The sequence below is a fragment of the Schistocerca serialis genome, chromosome 4, assembly GCF_023864345.2.
Source record: "Schistocerca serialis cubense isolate TAMUIC-IGC-003099 chromosome 4, iqSchSeri2.2, whole genome shotgun sequence".
Taxonomy (NCBI): domain Eukaryota; kingdom Metazoa; phylum Arthropoda; class Insecta; order Orthoptera; family Acrididae; genus Schistocerca; species Schistocerca serialis.
In genome coordinates this window covers 9,962,016-9,970,086 of record NC_064641.1, presented here as the reverse complement: position 1 = coordinate 9,970,086, position 8,071 = coordinate 9,962,016, and positions in this window count along the sequence as shown.

Genomic DNA, 8,071 nt, shown 5'->3' with positions numbered 1-8,071 from the left:
TTACAAGTGTTCTTTGCTTTTATGGACGGATCTGTACAGCCTGTATTGTGACTGATTCTTCGGTGGTCTTCCTGATTTCTTATCGTATCAGTCGTCTTATTTTTCAGCTTCTTTCTGTAACACCGTATCCCATCGCATCTTCGATGCTTTTCTTTTCCGATTTTAAACACAATCAGTGAATAACTTCCACCAAATGCCATGCTCCAAATGTACTTCCTCAGAAACTGCTTTCGTAAACCACAAGGTCTACGTTCGTTAGAAGCGTAATTCCTTGTTACGTCTGTAGGAATTCCTTCACTTCGACTCCTTCGTGGTTTCCAGTTTCGCTATTTAACTTTATCGCTAATTTCATCTGAGCTGTATCTTATTACTTTCGTCTTTCTTTTATTTATTCGTAGGCTATTTTAGTTTCTGTACTCATTATATTGTTCATTCCACTGACCAGGACCTACTATTTCTTCTCACATTCATGCAGGACAGAATTACCATCGTCGAATCTGTTCATTGATATCTTTACATCCTGACATTCAATTCTGTACCTGAACCTTTCCTTTCCTTGTGTTATTGCTTCTTCGATGAGTAAGCTGAACAGTAGGGAAGAAAGATGGCATCCCTGCCTAGCTCCGTTTTTAATTCGAGGACTTTTCTCTTGGTCTTTCATTCTCATTGCTTCCCTTTACTTCTTGTACATGTTGAATATTAGTTTTTGTATAGTTCATACCTATTTCTCTGAGACTTTAAAACACATTCTACTATTTTACGTCGTCAAAAAGTGTCTATAGGACGACGAATCCTATGAGCGTGAGTTGCTTCCGTTGCTAGCGCAAAGTTCGAACTGTTTCTCCGGTGCATTTTCCATTCCTCAAGTCAAACTAAGAAATCGTAATTTTCCTTTCCCAGCCATTCTATAAATTACTCTCGCTCCGATGAGTCATTTAGATACATGAACTGTAATGCGGATTATGGTTATAAACGAACTACTTTGTAATTACCCTGCCGGCTGGAGTGGCCAAACGGTTCTAGGCGCTACAGTCTGGAACCACGCGACCGCTACGGTCGCAGGTTCGAATCCTGCCTCGGACATGGATGTGTGTGATATCCTTAGGTTAGTTACGTTTCATTAGTACTAAGTTCTAGGGGACTGAAGACCAAAGAAGTTAAGTCCCATAGTGCTCAGAGCCATTTGAACCATTTTTTTGAAATTACCTGCAGTGCAGTTGTCTCCTTTGTGCGGAAACAGTGGGTTATCATTGGACTCCTGATGGAATTAATATGGAGCACGGGTCAATATCCAGTACCTAAAAGCAATTATTTGCGTCACAGCATGCTGTGAAGAATGTCTTTTAGACCTGTTGCGCGGAAAATGTGTTGGTTTCCCGTAGAGATTTTCATAACCACTGCACTGCCGCCTCACCAGGAGATGCTGGTAAGCCTTTCCAGTAACTGACTACCTCTCAAAAGCATAACGTACCAAAACCGTATCGTCCAACCTAAGGTGAAATTCAAGGCTGAACTTAAAACATAGAGCCAGCTACCTTAGATATATTAGCTAACACAAACCGGAGGGATCCTGGGTCAAAGTGCATCAACCCACGAACACTGACCTCTGTCTCCACGTCTCAGCCCATTACTATGCATCATGAAGAAATTTTTTACTAAAGACTCTGGCCCGTAGAGCTCGAACATGTTCAGACAACAGTACCCTTGCCGAAGAGTTTCGACACCTACGAGTGTTGCAGTGGGAAGGATTGATCATCAAATTGATCGGACGTTGCAGTCAAAATCACAAATGCCTGAGAAAGAGGTAGAGACTGAGACAGACTAGCCTAGAATCGCTTTTTTACCTCTTGCTTGGCCAGTGTCCGGAAATATCGGTAGACGTCTTTGGCAACTTGGCATCCAGTGTATTTCGCTCCCTTCAACAAAAACGAAAAGTGCTCTCAGTAATGTTAAAGGCGGTCTAAGTGTCCGAAAGCTGGACGTGTATCATGGCAATGTGCCATGCGTAATGTTGGACAGACTATTATAGCAGACGAGAAGAGATGCAACGGACATCCGCTCCCTGAGTAAATCAATCAAACGTATCTGCTATCACTGACCGCTGCCTCGAATACAATCATGACATGAAATACGCTGAGACCAGTTTCTGTGACGCTGCAATTAAAGAGTCTGTCTAAATAAAGATGTTAGGAAGCCTAATAAAGGTGGAGGAAGGCTAAAATTTAAACAATGATAGGGTACGACACACAGCGTATTAAGATCTCACTAGCCTTCACGTCTAGTGGAGCTGGGGGAGACTGAGAAACTTCGAGTTTGGCGGAATATCAGTGTGGGCTCTGAGAAGTAAAAGAGCATCGAAGGACGTAGTGGGTGTCGGGAGTCGAACTCATAATTAGCTATAAATAGTATTCACAATAAGGTTGAACTCCAGACAGCGAGAACACGTAAAAACTCACAGCGCAAGGAGAAGACAACTGGGTCAGTTGTTGAAATATTACGCAAAAAAACTAAAACAACAACTCGGCTGAATACCCAGAAGCAAGCCATTATTTATTTACACCGAGAAAGTCTGAGATATGACCTTACTAGTTTTGCGTTATGCCACTGACAGAGTTCTCAGGGTTGCTTGCCTATGTAGCGTTGTAGCTTAGTTCGTGAATACTCAACATGCTAATAAATTCAGATACGGAGAGTATACTTAGAACTACGACTGTTGATAGTTTCAAAAATATCTATATTTAGTAAAAAATGTCATTATCATCACTCAAAATGTCGAAAGAAGTATCGATGTATCGAAATATCGACGAACAGAATGTTGAAAAACCTGTCTATAAAATATCGAGTGCACGTTGTAAATACACTGTCGGTTTTAGAGCTGCATATTTAAGTACTGATCTATTATTTGATATTCTGTTCATCAACAAGTCAGCAGCCTGCCTATCGCCCTTAGAGCAAGAATTAAAAGGAAAACGATGCACGTGCACGCTTGGCGATAACCACTTTGGTAACAATGGTAACTGCATGTAAGTGGCACAATGAAAGGTGTCGGATGGGTCCGTCATCCGGTTTCGTCACATATCGGATTTGTCCGGAACACTTCATGTCGACTTGTCAGTTTTTTTTCTTTTCTGCCAAAGCCAGCGGCCTATGTGTTGTAGTGTCAAAATTGCGTGGTCAAGCTAAACGTTGCAGTTTCTGTTGGTAGGCCGATTACATCAGTATTTCCCTCCAGACGTCTCCGCTCAACATAAAGACAAATCATGTCATTTAGAGTTTTGTTCATCATTTTTAGCAACTGCTTTTGAAGAATAAATCGGAAATCTTGTTATTCCATTCACACCACCAGCCCCCAATGCAGTCGGACTTCTTCTGTGTATCACCTATACTTGCTTCACCCAGTCAAAGAGAAGGATTGGACGTGATGAAAGCTCAAAAACTAATAAGACTGCTTCACACAGTGAAAGTAAAGTCATGTTCTATTGCAGCTTCGTAAGAACAACTTCAAATATTTATTAAAAATTGTGAAAAAAATATAGTATAAAATAAAAATATACTGCATTTTTAATACTGCCCTTTTAATATCGATCTATCAACATTAGACATGGATACCATTTAACTTGTCGATATTTGATCAACTTACTATTTATAACAACGGAAGTGTCGTTCGTAAAGCAACATATTGCATGAAGGACACGCCTTCAATTTCGAACAGTGAAATCAACTTGTGTGGAAACTGTAACACGTATATCTGCGAAGCTCGCGTCATCTATTTGTGTCTAAACTGTAAGCAAAGAAAGCAAAAAGTTATTAGAAATATGTATAACATACACATTTTTACATTAACGCACCAATGCATTATACAGGCCGACAAAGCTGCAGCCGGCCGTGGTGGCCGAGTGGTTCTAGGTGCTTCAGTCCGGAACCGCGCTACTGCTAGGGTCACAGGTTCGAATCCTGCCTCGGGCATGGATGTGTGTGATGTCCCTATGTTAGGTTTAAGTAGTTCTAAGTTCGACTGATGACGTTAGCTGTTAAGTCCCATAGTGCTCAGAGCCATTTGAACCATTTTGATTCAGGTGCCCCATACGATAGGTTTCACGCAACCCACAACACCTTCAAAAACCACGAGCGAGATTTTTATATTCTCTTGGTCGCTACGCACAAACTATTAATCCCACAGAAAAACATGAACAGCGGCTTTCTGCAGGAAATTTAATGTGGTTAAATTATGTACTGGGGTACGTTTTCCGAGTTACTCTTGAAAAAGACGTCTGAAGGTCACTTTTGTGCGTTTTTCTTGAATAGTTAGAAAACTACGGCCTCTACCGAAAACGTATTCCAGTACAAAAATTAACTACATTACATTTTCTACAAGACGTCCTGCTCACTTTTCGGTAGGACTATTAGTTTACGCATTACGAGTGAGAGGATATGACACTGATGTGTGTGTTATTGAAGGTGATGCAGATTGTATAAAACCCAGCGGATGGCGGGAGCTAAATCACCTCACATAAATGCAACGCCCAATTCACCGGCCAACGTCTTAGTGAGCCCTTTCAATTGCACCCTGATCGCTATGGAACGCTACAGGCGACGTAGAACTCGTAGCAGGTCTTCACCTGGCCACGTAAAGCTGACGTAAGTCGTGAGAGTGGAGTGGTGTGTAAGTTACAGTCAGCCGTAAGAAGTAAGGGCAGTAAAATGACCTGACGCAGACACGTTACAGTATGGCACAAAGCAGATATAGTGCTTCGACTTACCCATAACCACAGCATGAATGAAACTGCCCGACATGTTGGTCTGGCAACAAACGCTGTCCAACGTTTATACAAGAAATGGTGTACCATTGTCATATAAACGTCCTAACCGTTAGAAAGCCAGAGGCGAATTTCACTCTTCGTCAATGACAATCGGTTTCAAGCCTAAGAGGAATTTCTGACGACAGTGAAAACAGACGCATGTTTACCAGATTCCGAGTGAAGGGAACTGCGTGCATTGGACATCTGGTAGCCTCGTACTTCGCAAAAAGCCATTGCTCATAGCTGCAAGTAAAGCTGTACGTCTTCATTGGACCACACGATACAGATACTGGGCCGCTCCTGACTGGAGACGTGGAGTGTGGTCCAAAGAGTAGCAGTTTATCACATTTTAAATGAAGCGAAGCTTCAAGTGAAACACCAGCTCAGTGAGGAGTTTGAACCACAATACGTGGAGCATCTAGTTCAAGGCTTACGTTGTTCTGTGACGTTTTGGGGGTTTTTGGTACCACGGATTGGGCCCTCTTACTCCAGTTACCGGAACATGAACTAGGGTGTTTCTTTCAATGCTCTCCATGGCTAAATGTTGCACTGTGTTCTACACATTCGTGATGGGTATGCTGTGGCCACTCGTGTCTTTCAAGAGGCCAACAACAGCCGTTGTTCTACAAGGATACGTTGCTGATTTGACGATTACTTGGGCACTCTAACGCTCCTCGACAGGCCAGATAAATCGGTCATTCTTAATCCCGCAGAATATCGGTGGGAGTATCTCGAGTAGGCCGTGAAAAGAAGCAATCAACATTTGCTATATTTATGGGATCTAATTAGCAATTAATGGCTTCACCCCGATATGCCATACCTGAAGGAACTTGTGGACTCTGTTTCTCGCAACTCATGGTTAGTGTTGCTGCATCTTGATCACTGAGTCCTGAGTTCGATTACCTCCTGTGTCGAAGATTTTCTTCGTTCGCGGACTGGGTGTTTGTGTTGCCTTGATCATTTCGTCTCGTCTCCATCGCAAAGACACGCAACTCGCCAGAGTGGCATAAAATAGAAAGTCCTGCAGCATGCGACCGAACAACCACAGATGGCGTCTCCCGGCCAATAATGCCATGCGCTGATTTCAGTTTCAGCGTGGTGTCGAATTTGAGGTGACTAATTTTTTGTGCAGCGACCTTAACATCATTATTCAAGAAAGTTCTATGTAGCTGTGCACAGAAATTAGTAACATTCCTAGTGTTTCAGTAACTGAAGATTTTGAAATTTAATTTTCAGTTTGTGCGTAACTTTTACAGTTTTGTTAATTGTGGCTTGCTGTTTCTTGTTACAGCCACTTAAGATCTGCACGTAACTTAATTGGATTACTTCAGGCAGGACTTTGCTCCAAAAGCCAGAAAAAAACTTGTTTACTAATTAACTTAAAATAATAGCAGTAGTTATGTAACCAAACAAAACTCACACAGCACTAAAACAAACAACACCCACATACACTGACCAGCCAGGACATTATGACCACCTGTCTAACAGCCAGTATGTTCGCCTTTGGCACGAATAACGTCAACGGCGCGTCGTGGCATGGAAGTAATGAGGTCTTGGTAGGTCGCTGGAAGGAGTTCACACCACATCTGCACACACACGGCACCTGATTCCCGTAATTTCTAGGATGGGAGTAACGAGCTCTTAAGCCACATTCAACACCATCCCAGATGTGTTTGATCGGGTTCAGATCTGGTGAGTAGGGAGGAGGGGGGGGGGGGGTGGGGCAGCACATCAACTGGAACTCGCCACTGCTTTCCTCGAACCACTCCACCACGCTCGTGGCCTTGTGACATGGCGCGTTATCTTGTTGAAAAGTGCCACTGCCACCGAGAAATATGAACGTCATGAGGGGCTGTACGTGGTCTGCAACCAGTTCACTCCTTGGCTGTTGTGATGCCTTGGACGAGCTCCACTGGAACCATGGATGCCTACGTGAATATTCAGAGCATAATGGAGCCACCGTCAGCTTGTCTCCCTCCCGCATTACGAATGTCAAGGAGCTATTCCCCTGGAAGACAATGAATTCGCGCCCTTCCGTAGGCATGATGAAGAAAGTGTCGGGATTCATCAGACCATGCAACGCTCTGACATTGTACCAAGGTACTTCATTAGGAGGGTTTGATACACTGTGTGTTGAGACACACTTGTAGTCTGTCCAGCATTAAAGTCTGACGTTAGTTCCACCACAGTTCGCCGCCTGCTCTGTTTTACTAATCTGTCCAGCCTAAAACGCCCAACATGTTAAACGAGTATTGGCCGCCCAACCCCACGACTTCTGGACGTGGTTCCACTTTCGTTTCCCCGCGTGTTGGAGACACTCAGCACAGCACTTCTCGAACACTCGGTAGGTCGTGCAGTTTCCGAAATGCTCGTGCCGAGTCTCTGGGCCATCACAATCTGCTCTGGATCAAACTCAGATAGATCACTGGAGTTTCCCGTTTTACACACGAAGAACACCACGCTTACTGATACTGCATGCACCGTGCGTGTGTCTGACTGCCAGGTGGCGCTGCAGTCGCCTGGATGGGTTTATATCGATAGTATCTCAGTGGTCATCATGTTCTGGCTGATCAGTGTTTACTCGACGTGGACTGAACAAATCGAGTTTCGCCAGGAGTGATGTTCATGTGGATAATGATAATGCGAAGCATTTGCTAGCTTTCACAATAAAAGAAAATGTAATGATGGTGGTGTGGTGGCCTTCAACTACGTACCCTCAGACTCAGAGTTGAAATATTACAAATTTTGGCTGGTTTCATTGTCTAGGGGCTGGGATACGTCGTTGCCGCATTGCAGGTCAAATACTGCTGAGTCTACAGTATACAATACAAACACACACATGAATCGAATGGCCGAAGGTTCCTATCACTCAGCAATTGCGAATTTTGAATGGACATTTATAAATGAAAGATTGCAATTAAATAAAATCTGCAGGTGATATTCTTAACGACTTTAAATGATGAGTACGATAGTAAACTTACTTATACGAATGCCGTTTACTACTACGAAACACTTATTGGTGTCGATGGTCCAGGAGTTAAATAAAATATAAGTTGAAGAACAGGGAAACAATAGATTCCTACTGCACGTAATTAGTTATGAACGACAACATAGCTCGCGAGATATTCACTTGTAAACCCATAGTACATCTTCACTGCCAAAACCATGGAGATCTCACAAGTTCACAAGTCGGCTCCCAAGCCCACGCACAAACTGCTCCACTGTTCAAGTCTTTCCGCGACTGTGCGTCCATCGCGCCGAACAGTCCAAGA